This window comes from Schistocerca gregaria, chromosome X (assembly GCF_023897955.1).
Source record: "Schistocerca gregaria isolate iqSchGreg1 chromosome X, iqSchGreg1.2, whole genome shotgun sequence".
NCBI lineage: Eukaryota > Metazoa > Arthropoda > Insecta > Orthoptera > Acrididae > Schistocerca > Schistocerca gregaria.
In genome coordinates, this window is record NC_064931.1 from 775895060 (window position 1) to 775911365 (window position 16306).

Here is a 16306-nt window from a genome sequence, read left to right on the forward strand (position 1 = left end):
TTTCATTTGACTGCTGGTCAAATCATGCAAGATCCTTATTTGTGGAGCATTTGGATGTGACAGTGGCCTGATGTTGGACTGCGTGGGAACACTGGGTAGGCATACGCCTCTTCAAGGTTCTGGGTGACCATGTCTGACCACCAGAAGGGAGGATCAACATGTTGAGCAAAAAGCATATCGTGAGCCCGTCACATCTCCATTTGCCATACAGGAAGAAACAATGGAGTCCCTACAACATTCTGAGCCATCCCACACCATTGCTTAGAGGCTAGCACCTTTCCATATGTAGGCTGCTGTGAACACAACATAAACTGCTCCACTTGGAGTGGTGCCATGACTGGGAAACATTGACTGGTAATTGAGGGCATTCCACTGTGTTTAGCAACAAATTTCAGTTGTGCACTACCCCGAATGACCATAGTCATGGCCGTGTGGGATTAGCCGAGTGGTCTAAGGCGCTGCAGTCATGGACTGTGCGGCTAGTCCCGGCGGAGGTTCGAATCCTTCCTCAGGCATGGGTGTGTGTGTTTCTCCTTAGGATAATTTAGGTTAAGTAGTGTGTAAGCTTAGGGACTGATGACCTTCGCAGTTAAGTCCCATAAGATTTCACACACATTTGACCATAGTCGATAAGTGTGGCAGTGATCAGGGGAGAGGCCCAATCCAAAGTTTTCGAGAGACTCAACCTTGTTACTCCTGGAATCATGGTGTGGGAGCCATCAGATATGACTTTCAGCCATGGCTGGAAGTGATTGAGGGAAATCCGATGCTACAGTGGTTCATCACAGACATCCAGCACCCTCATGTGTTACTTCTCAAACAACGGTATTGTGGTGCAACTTTTCAACAGGATAATGCTCATCCACACATGGCGAGGGTATCTATGAACTTTCCACATGATGCTGACGTATTCCTGTCCCCAGAGAGATCCCTTGATATGTTAATGGTAGAACTTGTGTGGGACCAGTTCAGACATCAACTCTGTCCTACTGCCACTATCCAGGATATCAAGGACTAGTTACAACAGCTATGAGATAATTTCTTTCAGGAGAAGATACAATAGCTTTATGACATCCTTCTGAACCAAATCAGTGCATGAATCCAGGTCAAAGGGAGAGCAACTTCATACTTAAGTAGGCTCATATTGCCAGGTTCTTTGTAAATTTGACTCAATTTTGTAACAGCTGAAATAACACCATGTACCATCTCAACCTGTAAACTTTCTTTTTTTTCCTTCTCCACTTCTGGGTGCTTCACTTTTTTTTGTCAAAAGTGAATTTACAAGAAATTTCGTCGAGAAATAAATATGATGAGAGGCAGTAGGTAGTATGCTTAATTCTTTGAACACTTTTCTGCAGGACATTATGGAATTTACACCACAAGTAATTTGTCATTATCTCACTTTTAAACTTGATAAACCTTAGCTTGATTTCAGAATTTACGCCAAAATATGATGGGGTATGCAATTTGGAATGACAGTGAGCAAAATATGCCAGAATTATTATTTTTATGTTACCAGTGTCTGTCATCTGCTTTGCAGACAATAATTCTCTTGGTAATTTCGGTAGTTCTATGCTGTTTATCTCCTAGGTGAGTTTATTGTTGAACTGTAGCCTACCAAAATTTAATGGTGTCAATCTCTTCTATCTTCATGGTCTCATGTTTGATATATATGCTGGATGGAACTCTCTTATAGGTTTCTAAATGTTTCAAAATGTTATTAAGTATTTCATTTGCAGTTCTTTCTAAAATATCACTTTACTTGTTATTTATCACAACATTTGTATCATCTGTCAGCAAAACAAACTTAGAATCTGGCAAAGTAATTGATGGAAGAGCATTAGAAATGCCTAAATGTCCCAGTTACACCTAGTAATACAGGAAATAGATTTGCAGTTGCAAAAATGAACGACTTTTGGCTTTATATTGGAATGATGACAATGAAAATTTGTGCCAGTCTAGGACTTGAACCATGATTTCCCACTTATGCGAGTGGTCACTTAAATCAGTTTGGCTGTCCAACCAAGAGTCACTGGTACCAAACCCTCTATAAGTCATCCATGTGTCAAACCTGCACTTGTACATTATGTATATTCCCATTCAGGAACAACATGTTTTTGTTAGTCAAGGTCGTGGCATTGGGAAATAAGTATGAAATACCAGTGCCTGTGTTATTAAGAAGTATGATGCAATTTTCCTTCAGATATGCATGTGTGTCCAAAAGGTACACTGCATTGTGCTGCTAAATAACACAGGCACTACTGTTTCATATTTTGTACACCTGTTAGTGTTAGTGGCTCACTTATTTCACCACACTTTTTTGTCACACACCATTTACATCCGGAGATTATACAAGTGCAAGTTGACAATCGATGATCTTATAGCTGAAGTCATATGCCACAGGAAAGAAATAGACATTTTTGTTTTCATTGTACTTTATACCATGCTTTTCCATTGATTCCATCCCATTCTTGAAGCATGATGTTGGAAGGTCTGCTTAATATTCATCTACAGTACCCATAACATTTTCATTTGGTTCTAAACATTTTCCAGCTTAAAAGTTCTATATATTAGGCATAGGGGAGGTACACACTCCAGATGTACTTTTACTTACCCATCGCCATAAATCAGAAAGCTCGAAATGTGGTAAATGGGTCAGATCCTCAGACAATACATACTTAAAAATACATTGTTTTTCCCATTTCTAAAGATCTTTTGTGAATATGTACATTGTGCTATTCTTGAATACTTTTCAGTCCAGCTAATGTAGAAGACTTGTATACTATTTACCCGTTATTACTTTATTATTAACAATTTAATGTATTTGAGGAATACCTTTCACACTCCAGAAATCACTGACATATGCTTCACAGGAAACATTTTTATCTTCAAATGTGTAATTTTGTGGTTATATATGCTGATAAAATTCTCTCAGTCTTCCAGCCACATTAAGTGGTTTAAGATCCACGAGCATTTGATCAAGTGCTCCTTATCGGCCATTGTCAAGTGGCAACTCACATTGTTGCTGCTGAATTCTTTATAGTGGTGCTACCACCTGTGATGTCACTGGTATGCAGTCCAGCACTCTATTAGGTAATGTTTTACTGCACACACTTCAACCTTCCAATCTCTAGGTTCCAATCTGTACCTAAGATTGATGTCCTTATTGAGAGTATTTTCAGAATTTTTTAACTCGTGAGGCCTTTGGAAAATGATGCAGGCTTCAGAATGACAGAAATATGTAGAGTACTGTCTGGATGTGGACATTTTTATGTTGGACAGACTGTGCACACTACTGAACAGCATCATCTAGAATGTGGGAGATGGTTCCACCTTAGAATCCTGAGAAATCAGCTGTTGCAGAACTTGCTCTGGAAAATGGGCACTGAATTGCATTCAGTGGAATGTCTATTATTAAAATGACATATGGTTTCTAAACCAGTCATAAAAGGAGCAATCAAAATCAAAGTACCTGAAAATATCCCACAAAAAGGTGGTGGTCTGCAGTCAAGCACAGCTTAGGAAACATGAAATGGACATGGCACTCATGTGACTGGAAAGGTACCTTATATAGTGCTGGACTGGGCAGTGGGTGCATTACAGATGGTAAGGGCTGCTATATAAGGACAGCATGAGCAAACACATCAGTCAGCACTTTACAATGGCTGAGGGCTGCTTGGCCAAACACTTGTGCATTTTAAACCACATGCTTCCACTGGTAGTGTGAGAGAATTTTATTAATTGTTATCTTCATCGCTGTTGGTGCTGGACCACTGGCTTCTGCAAATTGCTGTGCATGAAATTCCATTTCTCACATTGAAAGATATTTCGGTACCTCTCCCTAATAATAGCCACCAAACAAAATTAGTTGGATTGTTTTTAAAATGATTCAAATATTGTTGAACAATTTTTTTATGCATCCAGGTAACATAAAACAAATACAGTACATGCAAAGTCCAGGATGGAATAAGAATAATGTGATGAAAAGATTAGATTGTTACTCATCAAGGTGATGTTGAGTCGCAGATGCGCACAACAAAAAGACCACTATACGTTTTAGCTTTTGGCCAAAAGGCCTTCTTATGAAGTAGAAAACACACACACACACACACACACACACACACACACGGCCAGTGCCTCTGGTCACTGTGGCAAGAATTAGTATCATACAAAGCTTTCTCGCAGTTAATTTTTTATTTATTGAATTGAGTGGTCCTGTGAATCTAGAACTGCACAGTGTACAAAATAAACGCCAGAACTTCTTAATGATGTATGTGTTTCCTGAACTCTTGCACACATCATCTTTAATAAGAAGTAATGCAGCACAATATATTATTAAGTTGTACTCTTTACAAATACAGTCTTAATTGATGCTACAGTTTTGTATACTTCCTCACTGTACAGAAGTAGTGGTTGACCAAGTAATCTTTCACAATTGATTTGAAGTTGTTTTGGTCCATAACTATTTTTGTGGATTTGGGTAATGTATTATACAGTCTGATACAAGGATGATGTATATCTCACTGTAATAGTGCTGTAATTATGTGTTATACATCATTTGTCTGGCTCGTGTGGTAGCTGTGTAAAGATTCATTAAGGGCAGAGTGGGGGTTTTACTGTTTAATTTTTATTTTATAATAATTACATTTTCTAGACTGTGTTTTATTGGCAGAACACTTAGAACATGCAGCATATCTACTAGAGTGCCTATATTATGTTTATCGAGTCTCTTCTGAAGTACTGCTGCATGGTGTGGGATCCTTACTAGACAGGATTAATTGAGTACATCGAGAAAGTTCAAAGAATGGCAGCATGTTTTGTGTTATTGAGATATAGGGGAGAGAGTGTCACGGACATGATACAGGATTTGGGGTGGACATAATTAAAACAAAGGTATTTCTTGTTGTGGTGGAGTCTTCTCATGAAATTTCAATCACCAACTTTCAATCACACTGATCTACATATGGAGAGAAGATCATCATAATAAAATAGGGGAAATCAGAGCTCGCACGGAAAGATATACCGGTTAGTAGGACACTTTCTGAAAAGTTTGGAAGGTAGGAGACAAGGTACTGGTGGAAGTAAAGCTGTGAGGACGGGATGTGTGTCGTACTTGGGTAGCTCAGTTGGTAGAGCACTTGCCTGCGAAAGGCAAAGGTCCCAAGTTCGAGTCTCAGTCTGGCACACAGTTTTAATCTGCCAGGAATTTTCATACCGGTAGGTGTTCTTTCTTTCTGCAGGCTGTTCAAGAATGGAATAATATAGAATAATTATGAAGGTGGCATGATTAACCCTTTGCAAGCACTAAAGTGTGATTTGCAGAGTACCGATGTAGATGAAGACGTAGATGTAAATGTATGAAAACACATGGAAGTACAGTGATTTTATGTTTTGTAATCACTCGCCTGAATGATGATCTTTAGTACATCAATTCCGTCACTCTAATAAGCTTTTTGCACAAGCTAAGTGATTTAAAACTTGCTCGACCATTTTTCTAAATTACTACGCCATATTTCAGTACTGAGTGACCATAAGCAAAATATATAGGCTTGAGACTATCATTCGAAATACAGTTTCTTACCATTCATTTCATGAAATATGTTTCACTCAGTTTTCTGTTTACGTAGTCGAAATGTGTACCCCATTTTATGTTTTATACTGAGAAATTTTGTACTGTCCTGTTTTGCAAACATTTAAATATAAAGATTAGCTCGTGTCTTATTCTGGGTAGTGAATATGACAACTGCAATAGTGTTTTTCCAGATTTATCATCAATTTGTTTGCATAAACAAATGCATCACTACAGGCATCAGAAAATCATATGCATAACAAATGCATCACTACAGGTATCAGAAAATCATATGCAGAGGAACTATTCCTCTACAGAGTTACAAAAACATGTCACATGACACCAGAATTTGATAGGTATTTTAAAAACTATAAAATAATTCTCAAGAATGTAATAAAAAGTGCCAGAATGATGGAAAATGACAGATACATAAGAAATGCATCCAATAAAATGAGATCCATTTGGAATATTGTGAAGAAAGAAGTAGGAAGTAACAAAATAAAAACTAATAATATACAGTTGAATGAAAATTTGCACACTATCTGCAAACCATAGGAGGTAGCTAATATATTTAACATTTATTTTGCAAATGTAGCAGAAAAACTAATCAAGCAGAAAATCACCCATAAACATCCCTCACAAATAATATCAAAAATTGAACATGTAGAAAACACAATATTTCTCATACCAAATAATACATAAAAAATCAAGCTTCTAAAATCAAAACACTCATCAGGAATAGATAACATACCAGATTTTTTTTGTAAAAATTATGTAGGCTCAATTTTTGAAATTTTATGTGACGTAGCATGTGGAAGTTGCTGGATTTGGAGGGGTTACTCCTGTAACTGAAATATGTGAACAAAAAACTCAGCAAATATCTGAAGATAGTAACTGTTTTTGAAAGAACAGGTACCATTGATGACTGTGCAGCTTCTCAAGAATAAATGATAATAAACTGAAACCCTCAGCTGCTGACAGATGTTGTTGATATACCTTGATGGGGACAGCTGAAAATGTGTGCCCTCACCGGGACTCGAACCCGGGTTTGAGTTACACAAAATGTGTTTCTGAGTTCTTTACTTTCTCTGTTCACAACCCCCCCCCCCCCCCCCCCTAATGTTACACAATTATATGGCCAGTTCACTATTGGTAAATATTGATAAGCCTCATTCATAGGTTGCAAGCGAACATCAGCATACTTCTACAATAGTTTGCTGCTCAACATCTATAAGTAGTAAAAACCTAACCACACAGTTCACAGTTCTTGCAGAATAATACTGTATATTTGCCACTATTTCTCAAATAAATTGAACAGATATTGTCATTAACTGTTATAACACTCGGCCTATTTGTGTTACACTTAATGCAGTGTTAAATTGATGCATTGTTAATTTAACCAATACCCAATTCCCATCTGAAAATTGACTCTGGAATAACTGTCTCAAGACAAAAAATTGGTCCATTATATATCCTCACAATAATAATCGCTGAAACTATACATTGTTCCACGTTTAAGTTACAGAAATTACAATTAAAACTCATTCAAGTGACTGAATACATCGAAAAATTCCTCATTTTTAACAGTTCCTTCTATCACAAATGTTAGGCCTAAATATTTGTGTAAATAATGAAATTAACAGATATACCAACAATACTTTTGACAAACCTGGTAAATTTTTTGGAATTGATTAAGGGCGGGCTTTGCTAATATGTTTTTGAATAGAGCCAAATAAATACTTTAAGTATTCTAGTAGTTCTTCTTCCAAATGTTTATAATTTGTGCAGGATTGATATTTGTTTGTATGTCAACAACTGAATCTAAGTCACAAACCAATTACTGATTTCACCCTGTAACAAAAGATTTTAACTAGGAATTGTAAAAATAAATGAGGAAAGCAATTAGAAACACAAAAATAAGTACAAAATTAGACCTGGTGCTATACTCAACAAGATTGAGAGTCAAACTTTTTCTTTTCTGTAAATGCAGATTATACTCATGAATGTTAATGGTGATTAGGCAAAAATGAAAATAAAATGAATTTATGGAGGGAGATGACAAAACAAGAGAAGAAGTGAAGAGATCCCAGCTTCCTTCATCACACCATCTAACATCATTATGGGTCTTAAAACATAAGTATCAGTACCACCATGACTATCTGGTCTTCGCAAGACACACAAGAAAGAAATCCCTTGAGGAGTGATACTTAGAAATTTAGGCACACCTACTTCACAACTAGGAAGTTACCTGAAATCCACTCTTAGCAAATATGTGGGGATGTATGAACACCACATCTACAAATCCTCTGTGTTTCATTACCACGTCAGTCAATTGTGGCTCTGGGATACAGATATTGTGGTCAGTTTTGATGTATTTTCCCACTTCATGAAACTTCAACTTTCTGGTTCCTTGGAACTAATCACTGATAGGTTCAACAGTTGTTTCACAGAGCTTTTAGTCACATTCTTTTATCTACTTATTTGCTGTTTGATGGAAAATATTATGAGAAAACTGATGGTGTGCAATGGGTGGTCTGTTATCACCTACAGATGAAATTTAAACTACATCCATCGCAATATAAAATTCATCATGGAACTTAAAAAAGAGGACCAACCATCTTTCCTCAGCATGTTAGTCAACCATAGAAGTGTACACCAGGGTCACTCTGACTCTGAAGTTTTTTGTTTGTTACTCTGCATGCACCACTGCACATACACTATGTGATCAAAAGTATTCAGACACCCCCAAAAACATATGTTTATCATGTTAGGTGCATTGTGCTGCCACATACTGCCAGGTACTCCATATCACCGACCTCAGTAGTCATTAGACATTGTGAGACAGCAAGATGGGCACTCCGCTGAACTCAAGGATTTCGAACGTGGTCAGTTGATTGGGTGTCACTTGTGTCATACGTCTGTACATGAAATTTCCACACTCCTAAACATCCCTAGGCCCACTGTTTCAAGTGTGATAGTGAAATGGAAATGTGAAAGGACATGTATAGCACAAAAGCGTACAGCCCAACCTCGTGTTGAAGAGGATCGCACAGGAATTCCAAACTGCATCAGGATCCATTGCAAGTAATATGACAGTACAGATGAGAAAACTTGTATTTCATGGTCGAGCAGTTGCTCGTAAGCCACACATCACGCTGGTAAATACCAAATGACGCCTCGCTTGGTGTAAGGAGCGTAAACATTGGACGATTGAACAGTGGAACAATGTTGTGTGGGGTGATGAATGCTGATGCTTCTGCAGCAGTTATGGACAATGGCAATCTGATGGCAGGGTGTGGGTATGGCGAATGTCTGGAGAACGTCATCTCATAACTGTTGAAGAGCAATTCGGGGATGGCGATTCAATCTTTCAACACAATTGAGCACCTGTTCATAATGCACGGCCTGTGGTGGAGTGGTTACACGACAATAACGTCACTGTAATGGACTGGCCTGCACAGAGTCCTGAGCTGAATCATATAGAACACCTTTTGGATGTTTTGGAGTGCCAAGTTCATGACAGGCCTCACCGACCGGCATCGATACCTCTCCTCAGGGCAACACTCTGTGAAGAATGGGCTACCATTCCCTAAGAAACGTATGCCTGCGAGAGGGGAAGCTGTCATCAATGCTAAGGGTGGGCCAACACCATATTGAATTCCAGCATTACTGATGGAGGGCACCACTAACTTGTAAGTAATTTTCATCCAGGTGTCTGGATACTTTTGATCACTTAGTGTGACAGTCTGCTGCCACCACTTTAAGTTCAGCATTGAGTAAGACCTAGTAGAGGATTTATGTTTGAAGTTATGAGACATTGTCATTTAATTTAACAGAAATATTTTTTGATGTGTCATTGTGAACTGGTAGTACACATTGTGTACCTCTTCTGTCACTTAGCACAAAGTTCATTTATGTGAAAATGGCACACAGGAATGCCATTTTACTAATGGAAGGTGCTGTATGGGAATCACTGTCAGTTGAACTCAGGTATGAAAATGACATAAGTGACTATGGTGATGAAACTGATTCTGAAGCTGATGCTTCTGCAGCAAAATTGATCAGTTTCCTAAATCTTCAGACACCAATGAAGAAATTGGAGTCATCCACAGTAAAAATGGTCATTGTTGGAACACAACTGCCCTTAAAAGAAGAGGCTGGCCAGTTGCCAGTAACATTATAGTGTTTATTCCAAGAGTGCAGAAATAATGAATGAATGGATTTATGAATAATTGCAGACAGCTCAAAATATTTGTGTAATGTGTGTATTTCATTAAATGAATAGCTTATTCATTTATTTAAAGTGCATTTATTTAAAGTGCACATAAGGTCTTTAGATCAGGATAACTTTTAAGTTTCTTCATTGAAATGTTTCCAGAACAATTTTTATTTAGTCTCGAATTTTGAATGCATTAATACTAATATTGACTGAAAAAGTGCACGAGAGAGGTGAAATGAAATGAGTTTAGTGCATGAGGGTCCAATTTCATTATAAAATATTCCATTTTCAGATAATTTCTCCAACAAATAATTGAGAGTCACTGTGACCACAGTGAACACCTCGTATAACAATTTCAGAGGTGTACACTCCTAGAAGAATGGATGGATCCCTAGGTCACAGTGTATATAGGAAACCAACACAATGATCTCTGTCTCCATGCCTCAAGCCATCACCATCTGTCACAGGGAAATTTGGTGATAAAGACTCTAGTTAATAGACTCAAACACTTCCAGACTATGAGATACTTGCCAAAGAATTATAACATTCACATATAGTTTTCCAAAGGAATGGGTCCTCAGACCATCAAACTTAACAAGTGATACATTCAAAATCAAGAATGTGTGGGGCAGAGGTTGTGACTGAGATCAATGAAGAGAACCCAAAATTACTTACATAACTTATACTGGCCTAATACTGAAAAAGATTGGTGGACTTCAATGGAAACATAGTATCTAGTGTATTTCAGTCTCCTTTGTGATGTACACTTACCTGTTGTTTGATGTTGGACTTAGTTTTCACAAATTTTGAAGTCCATTATCTAATACTGAAATGATACCCTGGAAACTAATGCTAGTAAAGATAATACCAAATGAGTAGACCAAAGAATAAATCCATTTAAAAAATGGTTCATCCCACATTAATTCCTTTTTATCATCATTGATTGCCAGTTAACAGTTTCGCAATTCACATTTTATACAGGTAAAAGGATGTGCATCTCTTCCATTGCAAATAATAAGGAAGAAGAATCCCCTGATCATGACACACTATTGCAGTATTGGTGAAAGTTCATAGGGGCATGATGTACAGTGGCAGACACATGAAAGTAACGGTGGATGAAATAAAGTTTACAATATTGTCACCAGAATTTATAACACCATCCTCTAACTGGAATTTGAAGGTCATTAGCAATTTTAAGTGTAATATTTACTAGTTCTCCTGAGATTTTAAGACTGAAACATATTACACAGTTTCAGATTCTCCACAAACACACTTGCTGTGTGTATTAATTTGAGACACATAATATAACCTTAAGAAACACAGAATTGTGAACATCAGGCTCTCAATATGCAGACTTTAAGACAAATCAATATATATGTATTATCCCTGTGTTGGTCATTTGCAGGCTGTAATGTGATCAAAAATAGAGATGCCAGTTGTATGAATTCTGGGTGCAGACTGCAATTTTGGGAGAGGGGCGAGTGTTTAAGGACTAGTGTAAGAACATGATGTGAATTCTGAAACTATGTGACGTTTTGAAATTTGGCTTGCATAGATTTTAATATTCTGCACAGACTCTAAGAATTTGCTATTGTTTGGTTTATTAAAAAATGTTTCATGTTATTAATTCACAAAAACAAATGGAACATTATTATTACAGGTCATCTGAAGTCCCCTACTTATGTGTATGACATCCATCTTGAAATAAATATTTTATGGTCCAAATTTATTCAAATTCTTAATTGTTGACTGAATTAGATAGTGAGAAGTGTTGTCTGATTCAGAAAAAATACAGGAATAAAACTATATTCTCAAAGTTCAGAATCTTGCAGTCATTAAACCAAAGTAGGCAGTTGGTGGTTAATGAGTGTTAACAATATCTCCTATGCTCTTGGTTTGTTCAAAATGTTTTTCAGTTATGTGCCATTGTCATAATTTTAAATGTATTTCAGTTTAAATTACTCATGCTTCTGTAAATACAAAGAATTGAAATATAAGTGTAAATGAGACTTTGCATAAATAGCAATTTGACTAATTCTTCATCTTTATCCATACTCTGCAAACACAGAGGATTTGTCCCATCGTACCAGCTATTAGGTTTTCTTCCCATTCCGTTTATGTATGGAGCATGGGAAGAATGATTGTTTGAATGCCTCTGTGCATACTATAAGTATTCTAATCTTGTCCTCACCATCCCTATGTGAGCAACACATATGGATTTGTAGTATATTCCTAGAGTCATTGTTTCAAACCAGTTCTTGAAACTTTGTTGGTGGACTTTCTTGGGATAGTTCACATCTATCTTCAAGAGCCTGCCAGTGCAGTTTCATTACCATCTCTGTCACACTCTCCCATGGGTCAGAGAAGCCTCTGACCATTCGTGCTGCCCTTCTATGTGTATGTCCAATATCCCGTGTTAGTTCTATTTGGTACAGCTTCCACACACTTGGGCAATATTCTAGAATGGGTCACATGAGTGATTTGTAAGCAATCTCCTCTGTAGACTGAGTGTGCTTCCCCTTTATTCTTCTAATAAACTGAAGTGTACCATCTGCTTTACCCACAATTGAGCTTATGTGACCATTCCATTTCATGTTCTTACAATGTGTTACATCCAGGTATTTGTATCAGTTGACCAATTCCAACTGTGACTTGTTGATTTTATAGTCACAGCATACTACATATTTTTGTTTTGTGAAGTGCACAATATTACCTATTACATCTGCAACTGCATTGGATATAGAATTTAAATGTGTAAACACAATTTTAGTTATTCTTGGGAGTAGGAAACATAACAGACAGATTAGATTTCAACTTACTATGTCTCTTCACCTCTCATTAAATAGACAGCTAGTAGATTAGATTAGATTAGATTAGATTAATACTTGTTCCATAGATCATGAATACGACACTTCGTAATGATGTGGAATGTGTCAGGTTAAAGAAAGATGTCTGTACAAGATATTACATTACACAAAATATTGCATGACACTAATGTTTAAGTTAGTTTTTTTCCCTCCCTTAATTTATATCTAAAAATTCAGCCAATGAGTAGAAGGAGTTGTCATCTAGAAATTCTTTTAATTTATTTTTAAATTTTGGTTGACTATCTGTCAGGATTTTGATGCTGTTTGGTAGGTGACCAAAGACTTTTGTGGCAGCATAATTTACTCCCTTCTGTGCCAAAGTCAGATTTAACCCTGCATAGTGAAGATTATCCTTTCTCCTGGTGTTATAGCTATGCACACTGCTATTACTCTTGAACTGGGCTGGATTATTAACAACAAATTTCATAAGTGAACATATATACTGTGAGGTTACTGTGAGGATCCCTAGATCCTTAAATAGATGTCTGCAGGATGACCGTGGGTGGACTCCAGCAATTATTCTGATTACACGTTTTTGAGCAATGAATACTTTTCTACTCAACGATGAATTACCCCAGAATATGATACCATACAAAAGCAGTGAATGAAAGTAGGCATAGTAAGCTAATTTACTGAGATTCTTATCACCAAAATTTGCAATAACCCTAATAGCATACGTAGCCGAACTCAGACATTTCAGCAGACCATCAATGTGTTGCTTCCAGTTTAACCTCTCATCAATGGACACACCTAAAAATTTTGAAAGTTCTACCTTAGCTACAGGCTTCTGTTCAAAGTCTATATTTATTACTGGAATTGTGCCATTAACAAACAGCTGACTGGATAATTCAATGACCTATAAGAGTCTTCTGCATTTGTTCAGAAACCCTGAAAAAAGTAGTATCCTCATAATACTTTTAAGTTTATCTTAAAATGTGTGGTACCTAAAATAATTTGTTACCTAACAACTTCACTGGTAATCCTTTTCATGTCATCATTTCACAAAACTTAAAAAAAAAAAAATACAACAGCATATCATCATAATAGATAGTACAAAAATATTTCCAATACTTGATTGTTTCACTCACTGCTAGCACAAATTTTCTCACTGCCTACTGTAGGTCCATGGTGTGAATCCTCCTCTACATATTCATCTGAGTCCATGGACAAGGTGGTGCTCATCATTTGTAAAAATGAAAAGACAAACAAATTTAGACATTATTCCATTAGGAGTTCTTATATTTCTACATGTAATAAAGTTGTTTTCTCATCATTTGCATTTGTTTTTCATAATTTGCATTTACAGTTAGCAGTATAATATAACCACCAATGGCCATGCTGCAGTGGTAACCGAAGTTAAGCACTGTCAGGCTGGGTTAGCACTTTGATGGGTGACCATGCGGTCTGCCGAGCACTGTTGGCAAGCAGGGTGCACTCAGCCCTTGTGAGGCAAACTGAAGAGCTACTTGATTGAGAAGTAGTGGCTCTGCTCTTGGAAACTGACATACGGCCGGGAGAGCGGTGTGCTGACCACATGGCCTTCCATACAGCAACCAGTGACGCCAATGGGCAGAGGATGACACAGTGGCCTGTCGGTATCGTTGGGCCTTCGTGGCCTATTCAAGAGGAGTTTCGTTTAGTTTTTTTGGTATAATATAACCATGAAAATTTATAATCTAATATGTACATGAAAATGGAAGCTACTTTATTTACTCAGTTGGTCTCTTCTGAAATATGACCACTCAATCTTTTTGAACATACCAATGGAGTTAGTGAAAGTCACAGCAATTTTTAATTTATGTCAGAAACATGTATTGCAGGCCACTGAAAATGCTTCCCAAATAAAAAAGGCAAAATGTGTATGGCAATAAAGAAACTGCCTTTAGTTTGTTGGATAGATGGAACATATCTCCACAAAAGAAAAACAATTACATAAGATAGGATATAAAAATTATACACTCACTGAAACTAATTTTGCAACAAGTCATTATACCAATTAATAATTCAGTTAGCCTTTTCAAATGATTCCTTAAAAGATTTCTATTATTATCATTATTTCTCATGGAGAATGTTACTGCATAAAATACACTCCTGGAAATGGAAAAAAGAACACATTGACACCAGTGTGTCAGACCCACCATACTTGCTCCGGACACTGCGACAGGGCTGTACAAGCAATGATCACACACACGGCACAGCGGACACACCAGGAACCGCGGTGTTGGCCATCGAATGGCGCTAGCTGCGCAGCACTTGTGCACCGCCGCCGTCAGTGTCAGCCAGTTTGCCGTGGCATACGGAGCTCCATCGCAGTCTTTAACACTGGTAGCATGCCGCGACAACGTGGACGTGAACCGTATGTGCAGTTGACGGACTTTGAGCGAGGGCGTATAGTGGGCATGCGGGAGGCCAGGTGGACGTACCGCCGAATTGCTCAACACGTGGGGTGTGAGGTCTCCACAGTACATCGATGTTGTCGCCAGTGGTCAGCGGAAGGTGCACGTGCCCGTCGACCTGGGACCGGACCGCAGCGACGCACGGATGCATGCCAAGACCGTAGGATCCTACGCAGTGCCGTAGGGGACCGCACCGCCACTTCCCAGCAAATTAGGGACACTGTTGCTCCTGGGGTATCGGCGAGGACCATTCGCAACCGTCTCCATGAAGCTGGGCTACGGTCCCGCACACCGTTAAGCCGTCTTCCGCTCACGCCCCAACATCGTGCAGCCCGCCTCCAGTGGTGTCGCGACAGGCGTGAATGGAGGGACAAATGGAGACGTGTCTTCTTCAGCGATGAGAGTCGCTTCTGCCTTGGTGCCAATGATGGTCGTATGTGTGTTTGGCGCCGTGCAGGTGAGCGCCACAATCAGGACTGCATACGACCGAGGCACACAGGACCAACACCCAGAATCATGGTGTGGGGAGCGATCTCCTACACTGGCCGTATACCTCTGGTGATCGTCAAGGGGACACTGAATAGTGCACGGTACATCCAAACCGTCATCGAACCCATCGTTCTACCATTCCTAGACCGGCAAGGGAACTTGCTGTTCCAAGAGGACAATGCACGTCCGCATGTATCCCGTGCCACCCAACGTGCTCTAGAAGGTGTAAGTCAACTATCCTGGCCAGCAAGATATCGGGATCTGTCCCCCATTGAGCATGTTTGGGACTGGATGAAGCGTCGTCTCACGCGGTCTGCACGTCCAGCACGAACGCTGGTCCAACTTAGGCGCCAGGTGGAAATGGCATGATTATTAAAGTTTAAAGATGAGGCAAATAGTGTGATGGGGAGAGTAAAAGCTTTATGTCTTCATTTTAAAGCTAGTGATTGGAAAAGAGTGGTGTTTAATATAAATGTACAAAAAGTAATTTTTATGTGTTAGTGATGTTCTTTGGTTGTATGTTCATTGAATACAAAGTGGTCAGAGCATTTACGTTTACTGGGTGTAGGAACTATAGAAATTTTGTGGTATGTGGCACAGTTTGAGCAAACGATATAAAATATAAAGGTGGAACTACACCCCCAGTTGCAAAAAGAGGTGTTGGAGAAGGGAGACATATTCATAGTCAATCCACTAATTGGTAGCAGGTGCATTACACTTTAATGAGCACACTACTGCTAAGTCGTCACCAATCTGCATAATTCTA